This window comes from Haemaphysalis longicornis, unplaced genomic scaffold (genome assembly GCF_048455015.1).
Source record: "Haemaphysalis longicornis isolate Haplotype H1 unplaced genomic scaffold, Haemaphysalis longicornis Haplotype H1 scaffold_1, whole genome shotgun sequence".
NCBI lineage: Eukaryota > Metazoa > Arthropoda > Arachnida > Ixodida > Ixodidae > Haemaphysalis > Haemaphysalis longicornis.
The window spans coordinates 252844455-252870145 of record NW_027526203.1 but is presented as its reverse complement, the minus strand read 5'-3'; the positions used below and the strand labels follow the sequence as shown (position 1 = coordinate 252870145).

Here is a 25691-nt window from a genome sequence, read left to right as displayed (position 1 = left end):
AGATAAAGAAATTCGGGCGACAATACTGGATTCGGTCTCCGCAAGATAGGAGCAGTTGGAAGTCAATCGGAGGGGCTTTCATTCTGCAGTGGACATAAAACAAGTTCAGTATGATGGTGATAATGACGCAATTGGATGGAAAATGATGTGCGTCACAGCACTTGGGGCCAGGGACACACGTTCTTTCCTTACATGCATCTAGTAGTGGTCGCATACGAAGGAAGCTCATGAGCGCTAGGAAGGCTTTGTTTTGGCATTGTAGATTGTCCTACAGACCGAACAGTAGGTTGCAAAGAAGTGGGGTCTTATATAGAATGGGAAGCTTGTCACTTAAAGGAGCCATGAAGACAAAACACAAGTTTGATATATTTGAACGATGGCCTCGTTGGAATAACACTCAGTATATTTAACGCAAATTTCACTCACAGAATCATTACTTTGGGACGAAACATGGGTTTATTCTTTACAGTCTAAGCGACATACCACCAGTGTTCCTCTCCGCGGCGGAACGCGCCCTCAGTTCTCACGTGGTTCCGCCGCGCGTAGCCAGCGGCTATCGCGTAGCGTTGTTTTCGCCACCGGCGCTCTCCCAAGGACTCTGGTTCGGCGGCTCTTTGTCTACGCGGGCCGCCACCCTGGATTTGGATGTCGCACGGCTTTCGCCCTGCTGCTGTTGGCCGTCGAGTGCCAGCTGCCGTTCCCCAGCACGCGGGCCGTCTGTCGGCCACACTCAATTCCAGTGAACTCCGAAGAGGTTGGAACCACCGCAGACTTTGCTCCCCGTGACAGCAAGCTCGCTCGCCTCTACGCTTCAACGTTCCCTTCGACGCTTCTGGTCTCCCGGACGCAGCATGACGCCAGCCGGTATAGTTTTCGAGGCTTGTTGTGTGCGACGGGATCAACCACAGTGTTAACTACTCGTCTCTACTCTTTCCTCGCCTTTCGAATCTTTACCTTTCTCTATTCTATCCTATCACCGCTGCAAAAGGTCGCGGCAATTATTCATATCTGTTGACGCCACGGCCGAACGACGGATGCGAAGTGCTCGAGGGCAAGTAGAGCACCACCACGTAATGTGAGTGCGATTAATAATGTATCTGTTGACCCCGCCGCCGAGAATCGGGTTGAAGCGTGGCATGCGATGCACGCTGGTGTTCTTTTTTTTTTCTGTGAGATGCGGGCGCAAAGCGCATGCGCAGGTACAGTGGCCACGGACATGGCGGTTTTCAGTGTTGCCAAGAGAAGAAATCGCCCGCGAAAGGTTTCAGTGAATACAGCCTATATATGGAAAACAGAGAGTGGCCATGCTACTCACCGGGTACTTTCCACCGCTAAAATTGCAACGCATTACATACCGCTTGTGTTAGTGCACTGACACAAGTGGTATGTGAAGCGCAAAGGGAAACGCAAAAAATAACGGGGTTTGTATGCTCGATGAGCAAACTGTTTGTGATTCAAATTTCGTGCATACTCATTTTATGGCATTGAATAAAAAGGCATCACAGCAGTAAGAATAATGGGGTAAACCGCAGAAGTTCCGAACGAACACGCACAGACTGCGGAGCTACGCCGGCCGATGTTTCGAAACACCATCGTCGCGGAGGGCGCGCTAGGCATGCCTGACACAACATCGTTTGCCTTGTGCCGATGCTGCGGCTGCTGTTGATGCGTGGCGTCGCCGCTGAGAAGGATTGATTGATTGATTGCGGGGTTTAACGCGCCGACGCAACGCAAGCGATGAGGCGCGCCGTAGTGGAGGGCTCCGGATTAATTTTGGCCACCTGGGGATCTTTAACGTGCGCCGAAATCTCGTACACACGGGCGTTTTTGCTTTTCGCCTCCATCAGAAAAGCGGCCGCCGCGGCCGGGAATCGAACCCGCGACCTCGTGCTGAGCAGCGCAACGCCTTAGCCACTGAGCCACCGCGGCGGGTCACCGCTGAGAAAGCATTCCCCACAACTTATTGAACTCAACTGCCGCAGCGCTGTCATCACACGCTCCTTCCATGTCCATGACTTTGTCCACACTATAATTGGTTTAATAAATGTAAATACACCGCCTGATTACTTCAGATACCCTGATGTGGTCAGGCGGAAGCTTAATAGAAACGCTAATAATGAAGATTCTACGCATATATTTATAATGCATTTGTAAAAAAAAAATGTACGCAATGAGTTATTGTACGAGCCCTTAAAGCTCACTACCATCTTGTGGACCTCGAACAAGTCTACATTCTTCCACATTTTCCAGCTCATTAGGCAATCCCGAGTAATTCGTCAACCTGTAGGGGCGCGAGAAAAAAAAACGCTGTCAACTGCACATAGAAGTGACCATTACGAAGTCTGAAAGTACTGTTATTAAGAGAGCCTTGACTGCAACTCAACTTCTGTATACGTGGAACGTTATGAACCTCGAGCTCACATGGTAAGCTGAAGACGAGCCCCTTGACCTCAGTTCAGATATGTGGGGCTGAGGTTGACATGATATTCCAGCCCACCTGACTATTTTTAGATGTAGGAAGTGCCCCAAATTTGTGTGTAGATACTCCTGCTGGAACGCACACTGATGCCGCGGCGTAGGCATCACAAAAAGCAGCAAGTATGGCGGGAATCATGTTTATGGGTGGAGAAGTCGGGAAAACGCTTACCTTTTTTCTTAAAGATCAACCAACGCTGGTGATAGCGACCGTTAAACGGGCCTTTTTTGTTTGTTTCACTTGATGAAATAAACGGTAAAATGAGCCAACTTGGAGCCGAAGGACAATGTTTCTTACTCCTGGAAACATTGGATATTGCGACAAATAATCCATCGCGAAAAGATATATCCTTCCAGATGGGATACCCACCATCACGAAAGCTTGCGAGCATTGATTGGGGCGACTCCGTTGCCTGGAACACAGAGGGGAAAACAGCGCCGCCCTTTATCAGCCCGCATTTGCTGGTTAGTTGCTGCGTGCCGGAGCTGCACACGCGTCGCTCGCGAAGCCGAGTCTCGCGCGGTCAAAAGCCCGCAGAGCGGGCACCATGGCTAATGAATCTCTAAATGAGAGCGTATGCGAGGGCGACGCCCGGGCCTGCGTGACGTGTGCGACGATTGTTTTTCGCTGGCTAACCTTTGCATCGCGCTCGTGTCGACGAGGTCAACGCGGGGATGTAGGGGTCGACAAAAAGTGCTCCTACGTCCAGGACACTGTACTTTGGTTCGCCGCTCTGTTGTATGGTCTGCCTGTACGCTTGCTCTGTCAGAGTACGAGCTTTGAGGCCACTCACTCACTCACTCACTCACTCACTCACTCGCTCACTCACTCACTCACTCACTCACTCACTCACTCACTCACTCACTCACTCACTCACTCACTCACTCACTCACTCACTCACTCACTCACTCACTCACTCACTCACTCACTCACTCACTCACTCACTCACTCACTCACTCACTCACTCACTCACTCACTCACTCACTCACTCACTCACTCAGCCTGCGCTCGATTGTTTTTGTGTTATGGAGCTAAATGGAGAAAATACGTTTGACTATAGCTCAATACGGGGAATGAAAGTTCAAAGTTTGTGTGTTTTGCGCGCCGAAACTTCACGCGGGCTTTGAGGCGCGCCGTGGCTGTGGGCTCCGGGTTAATTTAGACCGCATGGGGATGTTTAACGTGTGCCGAAATCTCGACACACGAACGTATCCGTTTTTCGCCTCCATCATAAAAAAGGCAGCCTGGGCCGGAATCAAACCCACGTCCTTGGGCTCAGCAGCGCAACGCCTTAGCCACTGAGCCACCCGCGGTGATCAATACGGGGAAGAGAATGTGTAGGATTTTTTTTTTTGAATTGTAACTCTATGCTTGGTTGTTCTAATGTGGTAGGGGAGCTTTTATTGAGCGGACAGGAACACCCTAAAATTGCTCCCACACACTTGACTGCGGAACAACACTTAGCTTACTGGCTTGAAGCAGAATTCGTGCCCGTCTTAAGAGTTGCTTTTGCAGTGATGTAGACGGTAATCCCGTGTGCTAAACATGTTATACCGGGCACTGAGTTAGCCATTAACTCTTCATCAGGAATGCAGCTTACTGGTACTTCAAATCTTTCCGCAAAGACGGACGGCATTGGCTAAATTTTTTTTGGTCGGTACATGCACCAAATTACCTCCACCTCTTTATGCTGCGATGCTAGCACTAGCTTGACGCATTTATTTGGGATAACACCAGCTCAAGGAATACAAGATACTATCTTTGATGCACGTTTCGCGAACAGTAATGGTGGGTCACCACAGAACATGAAAATAGGGAATAACTGCGCCACCACAACACTCTCAATCGCCTCGTAATTAAAAAAAAAATGACCAAACAGCATATATTACACAAAAAAGTAAACAAAACAGCCCGTTAGAAGCAAACAGCATGTGCCGAGAGTTGCGGTCTTGAAGTTTCAACTTACTAGGCCTTTTCTTCACTGCTAGAGTACCTGAAGGTTTGCAATAACAACAACAAAGACAAATAGTTCAGTCTAGGGAACTGCGACCTGAAATGGCGAGTTCTCGGTCTTCACACAAAATCCTAAACCTAGAACCGTGCTGCTACTGGTTAGTGGAGGGGAACAGAACAACAAGTGCCGCACCCTATACTGTTTTATTCGTTCAACGCCCTTTACCTTACATTATGCTCTCCCCAAATAAAAAAAAAATTCCGTCGCCCAGCTGAACCAATACGCAGCCATTCAAATCAAATACATTGCGAGCACTTGACACGTACATTCAGGGACAGATGAAATGCGAACTCCAAATATGAAATAGAACACAGAAATTGTGCGATTTCCTTCCACGCAAGTCAAATTCACGCGCCGATTAATTACAGTACCATAAATAGAAAATGTGACTTTCCGGACATACCGATAGCGCACCATTATTGGATGTGCACAGAGTATCTTTTTCTGTTTTGCGTGTTCCGTTGATAATTTCCTGTTCGCATTTCATTTGTCCATGGCTGTACCTTCGGCTGCTTCGAAGCAAGTAAGGTTTCTTAGTGCAAGTGGCTTAGACCTCAAATGAGCATCTTGAAAACCACTGAGAGGCCGATTTTTAGATGAACAAATCAGTGAAGATAACGGCTGTCTGAGCAGTGTGAGCGCAGGCACCTTTAATCCCTAGATAAATTTCCCATTCTCGATATGCTGTTGCACGTTCGTCGCATAACGCAAAATACTGGTCTATCCATTGATCGACATAATAGTATCACAATTCATTGCGTTTAAAGAAGGTGAAAAAGCTTCTGACCGTGGAAAGCCTCGCATATCTTAAGCTTTGCAAGCCTAGGAAGATGAGGAGACTTGCACCGGGCTCTAACCTGACGTATTCAAAGGGCGCGCGCTGGTTGAGACGGTTCCCGTTAACGAGGGTGTCAAACAAGGTGACACGACGAGAAAGAATTCAGACGTGTAGTTGGTATAGCAAGTGGTGCATTCGGGAAGCGCTTTCACGAAGTAATCGCTGAAAAGTAAAATGGTGAACTACCAATGCCTCCTTCCGACGCTAGTTTATGGGGCAAGAGCATGAAGTGTTACTGAGCTCCTTGTGAAAAAAAGAAGAAAAAAAACATGGAAGCTAGATGAGCCTATCTCAAGCCCAATGCTGCGTCTTTTTTATTCTTCATTAGAAGCTAGAGTCATGGGTTGGGAAACGAACGCTCGCAGAAGGCATCCTGGCTCGAATTAAGAAGAAGAAGAGGATGAGGAGGAACACTACAATTAGAAGGGAAGGCTGTAGTCCCCATTCTTAATTTTAGCTAGTATGCATTCTGCATGCATTCATTTCCCAATCAATGACACTCGCTTCCTACGAAAAACGAAGTAGGTTGTGCTTGACATTTGTTGTGGAGAATTCGCAACAGGTGGACACACGAGCAAGAGATTGGTTGTCTGACGAATGAATTAGAAGTAAACGGCAGGCCGAAAATTCTGTCGCAGAATGATATAAAAAAATAGACGAGTATACAATGCATTCGCACAACACGAGAGAAGAGCTTTGAAACGAGTGGTTATACAGCACTCTACTCGTGTAGCGTCATGGTGTAACGACCAATTTTAATGCGAAAGCATTAAACGGTCCATTGAGCGCAAAATCCGGAATTGGCGTTGGCGTTGGCTTCGGATGCCGAGAAAAGGTACCCATGCGACTGCGAAGCGCTCCATAGCACTAACTTGGTAATGATAACAACACAAATAAAAGACTGCGCTGCTTTGCAATGCGCAAAGCTACGTGGAGTGCTGAGAGGGCTGTGCTGTGTTCGATATCAAACACGTGCCTCGCTGGCCTCACACAACGGCGCCATAGCCATAATTATTCGCAGTGCAGAATAGGGAGAATTCAACAAAGTTAACTTGGACACTAATATTTTCCCAGTCAAAACCCGCAAGAAGCGCTTATGTGCCCCCGGAGTTCTTGCTTGAGTTTTGAAGTGAGGTAATTCAGAGACCTCCACTACAGGGCCCCTTATAAACCATGCGTGGTTGCGGTGCGACCAACCATAATTTAAATTTATGACATGTCTCGTACACTTCCTATGCGCAAGTTCGCTTTTTAAGGAAGCATTACTTTGCATTGCTCGTGGGGTTGGAAATCGACGCAATAAAAAAAAAAATTGTTCCGCATTTATAAAAAAAATTGCACCAAATTAAGCCCGTGGGGTGCTGTGCTTTTAGCTTAACTTAGCGTATCCATTGAAGCTGTGCACGTCAAAGGCTCAAGTGTTTCGTCCCTTGAGGCAAAAAAAAAAATTAAAAAAAAATGGGTGCGGTCGACTCTCTGCGTTGGGGCGAAAGGACGTGACTGGGTCAACCACGCCCGCAGGGAAAAATGATGCGGCCGATCGTTATTTTTTTCCGCTTTCACATTGTCTGGTGCTCTGTGTAGTACGGAAGCCCAGATCGTAGGGGGGAAAAGCGACGGGGGAGGGTGAATTGTAAACGAGAAGACACTGGTGCTTTCCACAAAGGTAGCGGCGTAGGTTCAAATGGTTTATTGCATTATACTTGGCATCAAGGTCACGTGGGGAGGTTTGCCTGCTTGGATTGATGTCAAATGCGTAGTGGCACAAAGAAGCAGCAGCTCTCGAAAGACCGAGCTCACTGCTCTTCATTTTCTGAGCCGAAGTCGTCCTGCGCAGGGCCTAGGCTACCTGGCTCCCACTCCTACCTTTTCATCTCCGCTCACCCGTGATGTCAGCCAAGTCTCTGGGCTGCATTGCCCACCGAGTCTGAGACACAAATTCAGCAGAGGTCGCTCGGAGGATTCCTCAAGGGTGCAAAGCATATCTTGTTTCACTTGAATGAAATGGCACTTGGTGCGGGTATATATTAATTCCCTTAGCGGTCAAGCATTGCGTAATTTGGTTTCAGATACGCTCACCAGAAAACATAAGCTCAGGCTGGGTGGCCCGAGCCTCTTCCGGGAATTCCCAGGGAGGGGGGCAGAGCCCCTCCCACCCCCGCAATGTTGACCCCCCGCCCCCTCCACACCCCGAAGTTCCATTGCCAGGGCCATAACCAGTTGAGGTTTCATTTGAGCTGCCTCTACCTTTTCGCTTAAAATTATATTGTGGCTAAAGGCTCACTGCATCATTTTTGTTCGGAGACGTGCACGGCTTACTTACATACTTTCCATTTATTCCTTCAAGTCGTTACCACAGAACGACAAACGCCTTAGAAGCACCAGCGGCGAAGGCGCCATGTCGTTTATTTAATTTTTTTTAACTTTTGACTGCGAACACCATGCACACACACAATACATTTAAATATACGAACAAGAAAGAATTATACATTTTTGAAGAGAACGATTGAGCCTACTAACCATCATTGTGTTATGTTAGGGATAGCCTATGCTCAGGAATAAATATACGGCTGTATGTTCGCCTCGCTTTAAATTGCTTAGCGTGCTTTTTAGAGCATAAAAAATTCCCCGCATTTCCCCGAGAGGAAGAATGTGAAAGTGCGAATGCACGAGTTGAATTTGCGCGGTTCGGTAATGTTCGCGAAAGAGAGATCACACACACACACACAACTACAAAGAAAGAAAGATGCATTTATTCACAGACACCTATTTGTGTTGTCGTTGTACTTGATTGCTAGAGCGGATCTCAGCTTTGAAATTTCGTGTCAGTACTCCTTTAAGCAGGTGCATTAGCCCTTTTCACGCCCGATTCTTGGCCAATCCCCCACGTAGGTATGTGCCATGTCAGCGGCCAGGCAGCGCGCGCCCATCTCCCCCCGTTGCCAAGGAAGACGAGGAGATTCCTGGCCAATCCCCCACGTGGGTATGTGCCATATCAGCGGCCAGGCTGCGCGCGCCCATCTCCACGTGCGCGGACATCGCCGGTGGACGCAGGTTCAGGGTCGCTTAAGAAGTGCATTGCACTTAAAAACGCTGCAGTCTTCAGTGACCCCTGCGGCAGAGTTTTTGATCGGTGGCTTGTCAAATGCACACGAGTGTTGTGTGTCTCAGCATTGCTATCTCTTTCCAGTGCTATCTCAGTGCTATCTTGCTATCTCTTTTCAGTGATCAACATTGCTATCTCTTTCCTGACGACTCATTGAAAAAGAAGCTCATCTTGGAAGCTCATTTCTTAGGGCTGAAGACATCGTCATTTGCACTAGGAGGTCATAAATATATATAATTCTTTCAGTACTGAAATTGAGGCCAAGCCACATTCACTCGAAATCAGAATCAGATTAAAGTTATCGTGTTTGAAGGGACACTGAAGTTAATTTGTCAAGCTCCTGTCTTTGTTTGCACTGCGTAGACTGGCTCAAGTAAGCACATTTGTCATCGTTTATCCGGGTATTTATTTCACAGAGCCTGAAATACGACGCGCGTTTTGCGGCGGCCGCACCAACTAACAGCAGTGACGTCAATACAAGGTGCTACGATGTCTAAGATTAGAATTCAAACTAGTTTCGGTTTCCGTTCTGTCAAGCTATATGCTTGGCTTGCGATGTTATCGCTGGATGTGCATTCTCGATATCTCAGTAATCGGCATAATGCGCTTCTGCCATGTTGTCGGCTGTGCAATGCGTCAGATAAGCCTACCAGCACGGCTTGGAATTGTAACAATCACTAGCCGAGGCGTACGCAGTGAATGAACGCCCTCCGCGTCACCGCAGGCGTTCAAATGCGATGCGCTCTTCCCCCATCTTCGGAGCTTGCCTGGCTCGTGCCTGTATCGTAAGAGGCGTGTTCCCACCAGACCAAGGGTCTGCTGGTTCTGGCCTGTGCCCGCAAGCCCGCAAGCAGTCGGGGCTTATGGTAACACCACGCTAACGAGAACTCGCCAGCGCGTCAGTGTCAGTCTGCATGCGTTCTTCGAACTCGCTCGTGGAGCAATGAACGTTACAGCGCAAAAACGGCGAATTCAGTATAGAAAAATTTGCCCCAAAACAAATAAATCAATCTAAAAAAAACATTTACTATCGGGGATTCGCACTTCCGACTTCCCAAACAACATCCCTAGTACTCTAGACCACTCATGCATAAGCCAGCCATGCCAAGGGTGGAAATCTAAAGTATATATTGTATAGCAGTTTACATTTTTATTTAGTTTTAGCATTTCAAGCACCTGAGGTGACAATTTCTTCTATAGCGCTAGTGCAGTAAGCGTCCCCCAAATTCCCACAATATCTCATGTATCGCGACTGCATGGTTTACACGGAAAAGAGTTCGCAGATGTGCACGTGTTGTCGTACTGCTGACCGCTGTCCTAGTTCACCCAGCGCAAAACGAATTTCCCGCATTCGGCTTTTACGCTGTACTATAAAAGTGTTCGTTGATTTCACTTCCTTGGTACCTATTTTACCTTCGCGAACTCTTCTGCGCCTTCAATTGGCCCTAGATTTTTCTACTAGCGGACCAGTCTGCGTCGCGTCGCATGTGCGCTTGAGCGGAGCGACTTGGACATAGAGCTTGATACAGTCTACAAACAAACAAACAAACTAGAGGCACATTCTTTCTGGCACAAACGTGCCGTGGCATAGTTACAACTGAGCGAACTAATTGCGACGACCCGCCGCCGGCCGGCCGACTAAAGGCTGGGCCGACTTATTCTGTCGAAGGGTCCGCGAGCCGTGCAGTAGCGCAGTGGCGCAGCCAAGTCAAGCCATCTCGTTTTGACGTCATACGAAACGCCGTAGGAAATCGGCAAGGGGGATGCAGAGAGTGGGACAGCATTTTCGAATTGATTTTTTTTACGGAATAAAGTCGAGTAAACGCAGCGAGAGTGGTCGAAACATGACCTGGAGACTCCAGGCTACTATTTCCGCGAGTAATCCCGCAATGTTTACAAATCACTTCAGTGTTCCTCTAATGCGCCGAATTCTTCACGCAGGCTCGAGGCGCGCCGTAGTGGTGGGCTCCGGATTAATTTTGCCCCCGAAGGGATCGTTAACTGCGCGTAAATCTCGACATAGCATTGCTATCGAGATTTGATGATGATAATAATGATGGGTAAATTTCATCATCAGGATACCTCACCGTTGTCATGGGCTGCGTGTGAAGTGATTATATAACAATAGATATATTTTTGCACGTAACTATGAATATATATATATATATATATATATATATATATATATATATATATATATATATATATATATATATATATATATATATATATATATATATATATATATATATATATATATATATATATATAAGAATTAGAATGGGAAATGAGATGAGGGGCTCGTTGATTGATGACAGAAATAAGGGTACGCAGTCCAGAAAGCCAAGGAAACCGAAGGGGAAAATATGGTAGGTAAGATACGTTGTTTTGAAAGAAAGAAAGAAAGAAAGAAAGAAAGTGGAAAAAAAATGCCCGCCGGGTGTAACCCACCCGGCCACGTAACATTTTGGTGGAGCTGCGGGTTCATTCCCATCGTAGTCCTGCAGCTTCGCCCCGTCTCCATTCCTGAAGCGACCAACTCATGGCTCAAGGATCGCGTCGGCTCGCTCCAGCCCCGGTGGGCTAATTAACTGACCATTCCCCAGCCCGCTGTCCCCTGCCCGTGATCCGCCGATACCAGCTGACCTGAATAGCCGCGACCCGACCCGAAGCCGACGACGTTCCCTTGCCCAGTTCTCCGGTGTGATTCCAATGGCTCTGAGGTTCCTTCGTGGCGTCGGCGGGCCTCGCTGTTCTGGGACCCATCTGGGGCCCATCAATAAAGTGTTGGCGTACCTTGCGCTGGCTATGTGATCACCACCTTGTAAATAATGTTAGCAGATTGTTCTTCGCCCTCTTCATGGTTCGTCTCATGTGCTCTGCAGCCACGTTATATATATATATATATATATATATAGAATAACGGTTGGCAGTCAAGAAAACCTCGGTAATCAAAGGGGGGAATGCGATAGGTAATAGAATCAGATGAAGAATTTTTTGAGTGAGAAAGAAAGTGGTGAAAAAAAGCCCACCGGGTGGGATCCGAACCCACGACCCTGGTTCGGATCCCACCCGGTGGGCATTTTTCACCACTTTCTTTCTCACTCAAAAAATTCTTCATCTGTTTCTATTACCTACCGCATTCCCCCCGATAATGGAGTGCCTTATGACCTTGTGATGTTGCTGGTCCTCCATGGAGTATAGAGGTCTCGAATAGCGGCTCGGCACTGTGACGTAGACGGAAGGTCGGCAAGGCAGTATTTCTGCGAGAGTGCCCAACGTATTGCAGAAATGTGGAAGAGTCAACAATGTACTCCTGAATGGCTGCATGAATTTGAAAAGGTATTGTCTATGCCCCGTTTTTAGTCATGTTACGCTGGCTTAAGTGAAGTCAGCGCTTTTTTTATATGCACCGGTGTTTCTGGACCGGCAATAAAAATAAAAAAAAATCAATGAAAGTGTGATGCAAACGTATTGCGAGATCTTTCGGCATAGTCTTTCGCGAAAGCGTTTTCTCTTTTTTAGCTAGGTTGGTTGCCGAGCCTCCCGCCTAAGTCGACCATAACCTACAAACTTGTCATATGACCCACTGCAGCCACTTTTTTAAAGAATGACTATTCATGCTGCTGCTATACTGTCTCCACATAAGCTGAAGGCCAACCAAGACTGCGCGGGAAATTCCTGACGCAGGCTCGTTTTTTTTTTTGTTATACTCATGATATATGCGTCGTAAGCCAATAGGAATTGACCGCGCGCCGGGTATTTCTTCCAGATTTTCCTTCGTAAATTGATGTACTATGTATGAAACAGTGCGCGCAAAGTGCTTCTTCCCGTTCATTTTTTTCTGTTCCATATTATAGAACAAAACGCGCTGAATATTTTTTGGGTCATATTCTGTCAGATTTACGCGCTATTAAACTCGTGGAACGCTATAGAACGCGTTAACAAAGGGTTAGTAGCTGTGGACAGTTTTTTGCAGACGATATCCGGGTGCGTGCGTGTTCTGTGGACGCCGGCCGGGTGCGGGCTTTCACCATCCTAGCCAAGTAACAATTTCACGTTAAAAACTCCCAATTGAGCACACCATCGAGCCAAGAGGAGGTGTGCGCTTCCCCCAGAGTAAATCGGCAGAGACAAACCAGAACGCACCGTCAGAAAGGAAAAATAATGGCAGGCCGAGCAGACGCGTATACAGCGGAGAAATGGGGATTAAATGAAGCGCCAGCCGGTGCAGTGGCGTCAGAAAGAACTAAAGAAATCAAACGAGCAATAACAAATTCCGCACGCGAAATCGGTGCGCATGGGCAGGTCGTAATCTATAAATCTGGTCGTGGTCATTCCACGCTCATAAGTGCGGCTCGTTAGATGCAAGCGCAATATTTCAATGTAGTATAATTCAGTACGTAACTGTTTATCGCGGTTTTGTCTACCGAGTGTTACGGTTTGCGATGCAAGCCAGGATGGCCTAGTGGTCTAAGGCGCCAGATTTAAGCTCTGGTCCTCGCAAGAGGGCGTGGGTTCGAACCCCACTTCTGGCACGCTTTTTTGTTTTTTCTTTCAGCACAAAGGTGAAGTTGCCTTAGAAAAATGACATGCCAGCAATGCATTTGTGCAGAGCAGTGAACCCAACGCTAAAGTCTGTTCGATTTTCAACGCTCCATGGGGCTACATGAGATCTTATGGAGGTTTTTAATAATTGGCCGTAATGCCTTCATACATTTCATAGCAGACTTTCTACATTCCACAGAAGTTTTTTTCCAGCAATGCATTTGTATATATAGTTGGGAAGCCCGCTCTAAAGGGGCACGGTGTATTCCGTAGAGACACATGGGATATTATGGAGGTATTTAATAAAAAAAGCTCTAGAGCCTTACTCATACTTTCAGTTTCAGTTTATTGTTGCTGTTGAAGTGTTACCGAGAATAAATAACCCTGGGAAGGCCCACAGTCATGGACTGTAGAGGGACCTCCTACAAATAAGCACGTAGAAAAAGTACACTTAATGCGGTTAACAGCAGCAACAATCCTGAAAAACACAAACACAGGAAATGTTTACATACAATAAAGTCAAATATTGTTAATAAAAATCAAATTATTACGCAAAGAAGGTATATAAAGGGGATATTCATCCACAAATGCAAGTATAATATTAACAGTCGTTTTGCCAAAATGATGTGGCGAAGCTGCAGCCTCTTAAATAGATGAATTGAAGAAGATGATTTAATGGGGGGGGGGGGGGGGGGGGGGGGGGGGGGATTATGAATGCTTGACTGATGTCGCCAAAAAAGGTCGCAGTTAGTTTGCCGTAGTCAGTCCTATGTTTGGTACAAGATAGTTATGGTGTGAGAATCGAGTGGCAGCGAAATCAGGGGTCTGATTTTTCGATATTAACGAAATGGGTAAATTACCTTTACATGTACATGTTAGGATGCAACGAGAATACTTATTTAAATCACCCATTGACGGAATAATAAATGTGTGGAGTAACGTCAACACGTTAGATGAAAAATGGCTGAAATTGAGTATGCTTAACCCTTTGTGGTCCGGAATGTCGGAAAAATGTTGTCGGTTGTCCCTTTTACCCACTTTCCGCCCGTTCTGGTCCGGAATGTCGGAAAAATGTCCGAACAGTAATGGCTGGACCTTTTACCCACTTGTGTGAAAAACTGCGAAATTTAACCTCGAATGCCCTAGTCGGACTACCCCGACAGCGGACCACTACGCGGCCGTGTAACGGACCGGTTTTGTGTGTGCTGTAAAGGGGCCGAGTGAGTTTTTTTTATGAGTTGTCGCAAGAAAACGCGTTAATCGTTTCCCACTGTTTGCTCGAATCGTTGCCAGCACGGTCAATTTCTTTTTCATAATAGTATTTCATAGCGTTTTTAGAAGCCTACCCAAAATATTTGAGTAGCACTTGAAACGCGCCAGCAGGGCCAGATGAATGGCTCCCTTTTTGTTTTTGAATAAAAATTATTTCCTGCGCACGCATTTCAGAAGAATATCCGCCATCCATGGATATTGAGGCGAAACAAAGCTTTTCTTGCTCGTGGTTATTGTGGTTGGCTCAGATATAACACTGGAAATTATGTTACAAAACATCTCAAAAGCGATTTCAGGATCATTTTGCGCCGTAACGGGACACGAATCGGAATTGACAATTTTTGTTAACAAATGAAGCCTTGTCGATATTTTTTTTCTTTGAACGTGCATATCCTTACTTCTCACATACAGTCTATACACACAAATATTGCGCAATGATCAGTTAATGAAACAACTTCAATGAAACTAGATACAGGAGTAACCAAGAGTGTGGGCAATGCGCGGTCAATTAATGTGTCTGGTCCGGTAATATTCCGTCGAGTCGGTATAGTTATAAGTGATTCGAGGTTATGTCCGTTCAAAGTATAACACGTCTGTTCACTGCCTTCCAGAATGGGTTAGTACTATCTTCAAGCTGGGAAACATTATGACAGCGTTAAACAAACAAAAAGCAGGACATGCGCTCGCCTTGAAAGTTCAAGCCGAAGCAAGGCAGGAAGAAAAAAACACATTACAGGAAAGGCAGAAAGTTAAACCAGGGAAGCGTCTGGCTACCCTAAACATGGGGAAGGGAAAGTTCAAGCCGAGTTTGACAGGGCAGCAGCGAGCCAGAAGGTCCAAGCATGGTGCGTGTACCGGGAGAGTGGGTTCCGGTAAGAGAGGGGGGGCGAGTGTGGGTGTAACACCGAGAAAGTCTTGGCACTGTAGGAGTAATAGGTGCAGTCCCAGCTGACAGGGGAGACAGAAAATGCGATGACTGTGCTGAAAGACGTGACGGAAAGTGAGTATGGGGGGGGACCAGATGGGGGAACCCAAGGGTGGCTTCCTTCTTTTAAAACACCAGAAATTAATTAATTTTCACCTATTAGTTTGCACCTATTTATTTGCACCACAAGTGATGTTTCTTTGCATGGAATCGGCAAATCAGCTGGAAATGGCTAATTTCCATCAGAAGTTACCTTGCACAGGCTGCATCAGCGTTGGTTATGAGAGGGCGTGAAGGAGACTTCGGATTACTGGTAGTGGGCCATGAGATGATACTGTCGCCGCCGTGAGCGCAGTGGCCATTGGACAAGCAGACAACGAACTCGTCACCACTACTGTAACATATTGTTACGTGGCGGCAGGGCAAAGATGACACGAACGATGTTAGGATGTGAATGGTGTATTTTCATTATGTCGGCCATGAGATGTCTGGATGGAAAATGACTATCACCCCTTCTTCCGGGGAAGACAAAGATGCGTGTGGCGTGGTGCCGGGCTTGAGACGATATCAACGTACGCTCTTAATCTTGATCCACATAAGATACACTTAGTAATTAGAACTTTCTTGCAAAAATGTTCCAGTTATATATTTGTAACCGTGTTCCACATACCCTGAAAAAGTAAGTGGAACAGTGACCACATATTTTTGCGACTGAATTACAGTAGAATCTCGATAAACGGAAATCGCTTAAACGGAATTGCCGCTTAAACGGAACAGTTGCCTGGAATTTGGTTGGTTTTGTATTCAGATAACGTAAAAAAACTCTCGATAATCGGAACTAAAATTTCCGCATAATCGTGTAAATGGAACCAGAAATGGAACTTCTTGTGAAATCCACTGGCATGAGAATCAGCTTTTTACGGTTCCGGCTGTTTCGTTCTTGTTTTTTTTTTCTTCCTCCATGCTTTTTTAGCCTTGTTGGCCTCGTAAGCCTCGTCTCGTAAGTGGTTGGCCGTGTTAGCGCAACGAATGCAACATCGCAGTTCTTGTTCCAGTCGTTCGGTCTCGATTCTAGACGCCGAGGCTACAGGGCTCACCTCCTGTTGCCTCGTTCGTGCCATCATTGTGCTATTCGTCCTTCATTACCACGTTGCTGTCTTCTAAATTCGGTGGCTCGTAAGCACATGCGAAGGTGAGGCCTCTAGGCTCCGTGAAGATGCAGTTGCAAGGACTCAAACAAAAATAATTGACGCATTTTGTAGTGCACAGTGACTCATTGTTGCCAAATCAACTTTGTGAATGCTGTGCCTTCGCTTCTTGTAGTTTTCTTGCTTTCTGAAAACTATCAGCTACAGTCACTTTCTAGTTGTTAGAGCTCCATGAAATGCCCTTAGAAGTGTGTACGGACATAAATTTGCACCTTAGAACATCTCTCTCAGTAAACAGAACTCCTGTTAAACGGAACTAATTTTTACGGTCCCTTGAAATTCCGTTTATCGTCTACTGTATGTGAATCAACGTTTCAAATAAGAGCATAGAGACCACTGTTCCACATAAAAGGATAATTTCAATTACTGGAATACTCATCCACGTAAAATTATTATGGATTTATCCGATGCGTATTTCCAGGTAATTTCAGACCTGCTGTTTATATAAAATAGTGCTCCTATAGACATTGGGAAGCTGTCTATGGGGCTTCATTTTTCCAATATTTCTGCTTTCCTGTCGGTATAAACCAAGGTCATATGCCAGCTGGCGGATGCATTGGTATAAGGAAACCGCAAGCACCATTTTAACGCAGCCTTGACATATGGCCTCCAGTGTTACTAACAAATTGAAAGCAGAAATCGCAGCAGCATTGTGGTCCCTGACAGTTTCCAACAGCTGTCTATCGAAGCACAGTTCTATATAATAGTTGGTCTGAAATACCAGGAGCGGCGTACAGAGACTTCGGCTTCGTCTGTCGAATCCTGTTCTGGGTTTTGGCTGCATGTGAAAGAAAAAAGACGCTTGCGTTAAAACACACACGAAACCAAGTATTAGAACCGATACACCGCTTTTAAAATACTAAAAAAAATTTATTTTGTGGTATTGGTATTGCGTGTTGGTATTGGGTGGTATTGGTATTGGTATTGCGCACATTTGAGATATGGAGATATGTCTGTTTCAAATAACGCGGAAAATGACGAGCGTACAAGGAAGAAGTACCAAAACGATAACACTAGGCTCTAAGTAGAATTATCACATACTCAACTTTACTAAAAAAATGGGTATTAAAGATGGCTTTAGGCACAACTGCGTCACAAACAAATACACTTGTACATCTACTGTCGCACTGACTTAGAAAGAAATTATACAACAGTGAGCATACAATAAGCTGCCTTATCATATGGAGTAAAGTAGCTCAAAGGATGAAGTAGCCATTGTGCTTGTCATACCATGTTTATACATCACAGTACCAAAAAATGCAGTTTGCCAATCAATTGTAGAAAAAAGCCAAAAAACAAGTTATACATGGTTGGATTATCACAAGACCTACAAGAGTGTAGTGGAACAGTTTAGGAAAAGAACGCTGCGAGCCAATATTAACCATAAAACATTTGCACCCGAAAACTTACCAACAGCATGAGGCAATATACCACAATTAAAAATTAATATAGAAACAGTACAGTTACCTGACGCCAGACGTAAGTGTACTATGAAAATGTAACCAAAACAGACTTATAAGCGCCCTGAAAAACCCTTTCACTTTAGGCACATTACTTGCCCCGACAAGTTGTACTTGTTTGAAAGAACTCATCCAAGAAAAAGCTTATAAAAGCCAGTGTGACTCTTATAAAATTTCGCAAACTATACAGCTGGGAGCATGGTACACATCTTAAAATTTATCAAGCAGTCTAAATATATACATGCTATCAATTCCAGCAAGAACAAGTCAAACACCCTAAACAACCAAACAAGCCAGCGTTGAAACATACACGTGACCAATTTTACCAACTGAACTTGAAGGCATTTTTTCCAGCCTGAACATTTTACCCTAGGTAAAATTGACAGTTGCGTGCAATAAAAACCCTGCTATCTTTCTGTCAGTGTAGTTGTAACCAAAGCACTGCTTCTACCATGCAAGAAATGCAGCGTTGTTCAAAGTAGAAAACCTGTTCAAGCTAAATACGCACATTTTGAATTCTCCTGGAACTTCGTTGGCAGCTCAGAGACAGTACAAAAATTGGTTAATAAATCCCCAAGCCGTCTGTGTAAATAAGCACTGTCACTTTTGCATCAATAAGCAGCAGTACTACCATAAAAAAATTCATGAGCTGCACTTGAATAATAAAAACGTTACAATGCGGTGTCATTACCTACACCAGCAGTGTAGTTCCAAAGGCAGCCTGCGCTTTGTGCAAATGACAAAAAATCGTAAAAGAAGGCAATACTTTTGTGATGCACTTGACATGCCGCTTGCATATACCATTTATAAAAACCACGACCTCAGACCTGACCCGTTCAAGGCTGCCAAGAGACACTTCAACTTCCGGCCAATAATTTGAAACCTCAAGTATACAGTTCACCACTTCAAGTCTGAACATTGATTCCAACTTAAATGACACCGGGCCGCTGTCAAATCGTCCATACTTTCCTAAGAACTCCCTGCAAAAGTCCCAGGAATTCTCCAACGGCACATAAATATCAGAAATTTAAGATGAAATACACGGCTAGGAGTATAATTACCACATCCTGAAGTGCAACGCAGGCAGTGAATCCGCGATGTTTCTTGCAGACAATAACTGGGCCTCGAGAAGACTTATTGCCCTCCTCATGTACCTTTAAAGGAAAAACAAGAAAATTTTGTTAGAAGATGGTTTTGAGTTGCTTAAAATACCCCTTTGACAACGCAGTGTTGTTTCAATATCAGTGACTTCTTGGTTTCTTTTCTGGGAATGCTGCTAAAGGTGCCAGAAATGTACAAAAAAATATCAGCACAGACTATCAATGACATTGCTCTAATTCTGGAAAGTGTCCTGCTTTGCTGCCTCCGTGACCTGATAATCAATAAGATTTTTTGACTTTGAGAGGTTCCGTTCCGAGAGAGCAGATGAACATCCATTTCTACCTAGCAAGAAATTGGCCTCACTAAATTGGTGTGTGCGTCATGTGTTTTGCGAATGGGTGCCTTCTTCATGTTTTTTTTTTATTGTGCCATTTTGCCACAGGGCATAAGAAACATGAAGAGACTGTCCAAATCTGTTGATAAAGATAAGAAACAAAAAGAAACGATAGAAGAAAAGAAAAAAAGCGACATGATGCGGGTATGGGCGTATTGGCAGGGTTGCTGGGAGCCAAGGGCAGGTTTTCCAGTACCAGCAAAATGTACGAAGCATGATCAGTTTTCTTCAACCTTCTCATAACAGGCCCCAAAACTTGTGCTCAAAACCTCATAGTTAGACCTCCTCAGCAGCAAATACCATCGTTTCCGAGTGGTTATGGTTCCCACCTCGAAAGCAGTGGGACCTGAATTTGCTCTCCAGGACTTAAAAACACGCAAAGGCATTTTTTTAGATCTTAAATAAATGTGTTGATGCGCGCACGCGCACCAGAAAATTGTATAGGAGTTGGATACCGGAAAAGTTATTTCAACCATACCTAGTATGACTGCTTTGTAAAATAAAAACTGCGGAACAAATGTTTGCACTCAGTGCGGTCGTAATGCAGTGCATTTATTTCCGTCCAAGACATACCCTCCCTTCCGCTCCCAACACACACTCTAATACGGACGCAAATAATTTTGTCAGTTATACTGTCTGCACAGACTCCAAGCTCCAAATACTCTTTTGTGTTGTGCGTAGGTGGGGTCTGTTGAAAGTCTGAGACGGAAGTGCGTCAAAGTTTGGTCAATCCGCAAGAGTCCTTTGAGTTGCCACTTTCAGTAAAGTGTTGACGGCATGGTCCGTTGAAAGACCTCGACAGGAATGCATCCGATAATTTGGCGAATCCGGAAGTGTGTTTTCAGATGTCCCTTTCAATGTTTTATGCCGTCCATTGTTATGTCGGCACAAGTATATTGAAAGCCTCCGACAAAACGTATGATTGCTTCGCATTGCGACCACAATAAACTAGGTGTTTTCAACTTCGCTTTTCTCAACCTACCTAACTATACGACATTTTTCTAGCCTGCTATTGTGGAACGTCTGCACCAACAATTTCCTCTGGCAAAAGCCGTACGAAGAAAAACTAAACAAAAGGAAAGCAATTCAAGTCCAAACCCCTTCTTCATATGGCCGTCATACGAAGCATTTGTACTCGCCAGCGGGGCCATTCAGTGCATGTTTGCACATAGCAGGGAACGGCGTAAACATGAAACTGGCGTCCAAAAGGATCCTTGCGGATCAGCCTAATTATTCGGTACACTTCCATCGACGTCTTTCAACAGATCACTCCTACACATAACACAAAAGGGTTCTCAGTGTACGTGTTTTGTTGCATCTTCAATGAACTGGGTACCCGTGCTAAATTTACCATCGGACGCATTGTGATGGGAATTTCTCCCAAGCAAGGAAGTGCATCGCATTTCGGCCACAATGAACGCAATCAGTTTATTTCTGGAATTTTTACAGCGTCAGCTGTCAGCGGTAAATTTTACAGTTTCGCAAGCCCACGCTGCAGGCACCGTCGTGTCTTGTAGTACATCACGTGACCAAACGGCGTCAAATTAAAACCAATGTGTCTCGCCAGCTGCTGCAAAGCCGCGCCGTGACAGCAGCTGCGTGGATATCGAGACGCATTCGTAGCCGCCCAATCCCGGCGCGCTGCGACCAAACAAAAGTACGTAGATGTTGTTCTTCCGGTATCTCCGTGCGAGATACGGACGTCGGATTTAGGGGTAGCGCTGCGGAATCGTAGCCGTCCAATCGTGTCGTGCTACAAATATAGAAATTGAGGGTATCACATGGGTAGGTGGTGTCGCGCCGTTTTATGCAAGTTATGGAGAGCTTTTCTGTAAGCTGGTTCTTGAAAAGAGGCAAAACTGTTGCCGCCAAGAATGGATGTGCGGGAGACCGCGCAGCAGAATCATCCTTCATTAATTGAAGTTACGTAGTCCTAACTGCGGAATAATTACTTGCACGTTAAAGTGTCCATATATGTTGTGGAAAAAAAGTGGTAAAGTAGGCACGGGATCGCAACGTAGGTGAAAAGAAGGGAAGTGAAGTGGCGAGAAGGGGCGTGCTCCCCTCAACGCTCGAATGTTGATTTGGCGGCAGATTCAAGTCAAAAACGAAAGATGATGCTTTGTCGCTCAGTGCATAGCACAATGAGATCTTTGTGACCACTCTATAAAATATAATGTTATTATGGGGCTTATAACTTATAGAACGGGTGCGGAAAACTTGAACGAGGAATGCATTGATGGGTTGGGAATAAAAGTCTCGAATACTTCCCTTGAATGTACTTGTGGATTCTGGAATACTGCGCTAAGAATTCATGTGTTCACATTATAGCATAGTACCAGAATACAGATTTTGTCAACTTAATTTTTAAGAGGAGGCGCAGGGGGGGGGGGGGGATGGACGTTTATTTAGAGCAACACGTGATATGGTGGAGCCATTCACTCGCCCAGGGAACGTGCTCACTCAAAGATGTCCTGGGCACGTGCAGCCAGCTGCGTCCGGGATATCAGCTCTAGCTGATCAGCCAGGTGGGCGCTGGCCAGCTTCCCTCCCACGGCTCTTGGGAAGGGGTTGGGGGAAGAGGCAAATTTGGGGTCTGAGAGCATTCCCACACTATATGGAAGTTACCACCTGTAGCAGGATAAAAAAGGTGTTTCGTGACTGCCCTACGCATCGCTAGTATTAAAGGTATAAAACATAGGTATATTAGTCCCTTTTGGTGAGATGACATGTCATCACCCCGCTAGAAAGGAGAAAGCAATAGCAATCATCATCATCATCATCATTGTTCTCTGGGGAACGCGTGCCCTCCATATAATTTTTTAATCGCAAAATGGACCCGCGCTCTCCATTGGCTTTTTTTTTCCCGCACGACACACATTACACTCTAGTACACTGTAGCCATGATGTCGTATGGCCAGGATGCCGTACCACGATCTAGGTGGTATGGAGAAATGACGTGCACGGTCATCCTATCAGCAGCTTGCCAGGTTGGCTGAGGTATAAGCGTGCGTACGGAAGCATTTTCTGTCGTATTCCCTGGGTCCACACAATATGAATGTCCGGCACGATGGGTTGTTGGGTATCTTGAGGGCAACGGTAGTGGTGCGGCCCAGTTGGTAGTGGTGACAAGGGGATTGTGAGTCAGTCACGCTAATGACGTATCCGGGGTCAATGTGGGAGGCCAAGGCAATGGCGGCCTTTTCGGCAGCGTGGATGTTGGCTGTCTTGAGGGTAAGCATGAGGGCGCGCATGAGAATGGTGAGGGTGAGACGACAATTGTCAGTGCGTGTGGTGTGCTGGTAGCTTAGGGTGATGCATCAATATATCGTCTGTCTGAGCGGGAGCCTTATTCGTAGGTTAGGGAGACAAAAATTAATTAAACTTGACGATAAAAATACAGGATGGTGCAGTAAATTTGGACTGGACAATTTTATTTGAATAACAGCATTGAATTGCGATGCGAATTCTCACAGAATAATTTATGTGTATGTTAGAATAGGTAAATCCAGACTCGAAATTGAATTATCGCTCAAAGGGACCCTGCAACACTTTCGATAAGCGCTTTCACTCTTTCCTTCGCGTCTGGAACCGCTGCGAAAGCTATAGTTATCACCAGCACGGAGCGGCACTGCGTGATTTGCTCGTCGCACCAGATACGCCTTCCATTTCTGCTTTGTTTTTGTGGCTTTTTTTAAGTTGCTATCGAAAAGTGTTCATTGCTGCACCTGAAGGGGAAACCGGCCAACAGCCGCTACATGGCTTTAGTGACGTAACTGGAGCCGTCGAAGAACGTAAAGACGGGGGGAGAGAGAGAAACCTTTTGAGAGAGTTTACAACTTATGATGGGCATAGAGCAGTAATTTTTGGCTGAGGTACTTTGCGACCTCCTAATATATACGTACTGGGTGTGTTGGGTGACTACGTTCTGCAAGCAGTTAAGATTTCAAAAACAGTTGAAATAAAACCGTTGCAGGGTCCCGTTGAGGGCGTCAAATTTGGTCTTGACTTTTGATCATGCATTCGGTGCGGACATTTCAAACTCTGAAGTTAAAGAATAGGTAAAGGGCCCTAGATTGGTACCCAGAAACCAAAATAAATGGCAGTAGATAAATGGGGGACGAAATCTGAAATCGGCAAGGCAATCCTAATATGGCTTCAAATGTTACAAGCAAAAAAAGGCCCTTCTTGCCATGTAAAACAAAAAGAAAATTGGTTCTCTCCGTGTCTCAGAACACCCCAAGTTAAGCGAATAAATCCGTCACGAGAAAAGTAATACATACAAGACCGCTGTTTTCGAAAGTACAGTGTTAAAATTAATGTTCTAAAAACATAGGAATGGTAAAGGACGTATTCGTATGCCGGCGTCTTATGCGTAGCCAACGGGAATCATTCAAGGCGACTCACTTATTTGGATAAGAGGTTTGAAGGAAAGGAAGGCGCATGAAGGCTGAAAGACCGATTCTGAACTTAAGGAAGCAAGCTAAGTGGCGAACCCGTTCGAGAAAGTCTCAGGCGCCTTATCGCGCTATAAAAACATGCTTGTACCAAGCGCAACAGCTTTAGTTTGAAAACGCTGGCATGCTATTCGCACTACACAGCGAGAAGGGCATTGAAATGTTATCCCACCGGTTTCCTCTGTCGCCTGGTCGACAAGTTCAAACTTAATTCTTGTAAAATCCGTAAAATCGGATTTCAGTCCATAAAACCAGTCGTAAAATCCGAAATCAACTGCAGAAGTGAAGAATAGGCCGGGGCTTACCTGACCTGCAGCGGCAGAAACGCAATTATCTTTCGACGTCAAGCGAAAATTCGCCATCATTTCTAGTACAGCCCAGTTTTTCGCACATGTTGAACTCTGCGTCGCAGACGCTGCGGCACGATGTGGACTTGTCGATTCCCTTTGCTCACGGTCAGTTTAGCCAGATAACGTCACATTCGGGGCAGCAAAGTGGCCCCTACGACATCGAAGTTCGATTCGTGCCATTCGCTACTGACGTTTCAGAAAGGTTTCTTGCTTTCCCACCCCGCCCTTTCCCCCCCCCTTCCCCCCCGCCCCCCGGATACTGCTACCTGCGTTTCCTAAGAACGCAGTAAATGTAACTTCCGTGTGTCCCCCAAGCGATAAAGCATCCGTCTGCCGCTTATGAAAGTCACATGTTCGATTCTCGCAGCTAACTATACGTTTTAGCAGCGGAGCTGCTTAAGCTTATGCTCTGTCCGTGCGGTTCATTAGCAGAAAACTATCACCATCGACAAAGTAAAGAGGGTGAATACTGGTAGGCCAAAAAGTGTAAGAGAAAGTCGTGAGGAGGCAAGGAGCCCACGAGCAAGTTGTTGAGTGCGCGCCTAAAAAAAGAACTGGGGTTAGGGAGGTCTTGGGAATCGATTCCCGGGACCTTTACGGCGTGAAACCGGCAACCTAACCACTTGGCTACCCCAAAGTCCCGAGGGGTACGGGTTAGCAGCTGCGGGGTACAATAACATGTGCAGCCACTTGGAAGGGAAAAAAAAGTTGAAGTGGACTTTGGCTTCGGACTTTGACAGTTAGGATTTAGGACTTCAGGAGGGTGGAATGTGGAATTTGATTTGACTCAGTTTGCATGGAGGAGCTGCGATTTTTAACCATATTTCTCTTAAGAAAGGGGCTGACCTTAGAAAAGCAAAGTTAAACCTAGTGAAGAGCACCACTTTTTCTGTTTCCTCAGTCTTCGCATCTCAGTTGCGAAGGTGGCTCAATTTTTTTGCTGATCATTCATTTTTGCTTAGTTTCCAGGTTGAACAATCTGCCCATTCGTCCGAACGCGTTTCACATGACAGCAAAATGGCGTAATCGGTATACCCACGCCTGTCAGCGTTGCGTGAGGCTACAATTTGGTTCCCACTGCTTCACGTCCGAAGGGCATTCTTTCCCTTCGAGCAGCAACGGGGGCCACACATTCTATCGACAAAGTACTGTATGCCTCCCATTTAAGGAACAAATAATCGACAGACAAGTCCAATGTGACGCCTGGAAATTTGTATTGCGTTTATACAGGGCATGTCTGGGATAGAGTCAAGGGAAAATGTCATCATCATCATCATCATCATCATCATCATCGTCGTCGTCGTCGTCGTCGTCGTCGTCGTCGTCATAAGCATCATCATCATCATCATCATCATCATCGTCGTCGTCATATCTACGCCCTCTGCAAGGCAAAGTCCTACCCCATCCCGATCCTGCGTTTATTGCGATGAATTTACCCCCGAAAACTTCTTGATCCCATCTGCCCACCTGACTTTCTGCCGCCCCCTGCCACGCTTGCCTTCTCTAGGGATCCACTCTGTTACCCTTAATGACCAACGGTTA

General features: G+C 45.7%; 1 protein-coding gene and 1 non-coding gene across 2 annotated transcripts in view; both read left to right on the top strand.

The window, feature by feature from the left end:
• The window catches only part of LOC144144320 (frequenin-1-like), a 304145-nt gene that overhangs the window by 142696 nt on the left and 135758 nt on the right, over positions 1 to 25691 (top strand). The window lies entirely within an intron of this gene.
• Positions 12889 to 12972, top strand: Trnal-uaa (transfer RNA leucine (anticodon UAA)). The gene has a single exon. It is a non-coding gene; the product is annotated as a tRNA-Leu (tRNA).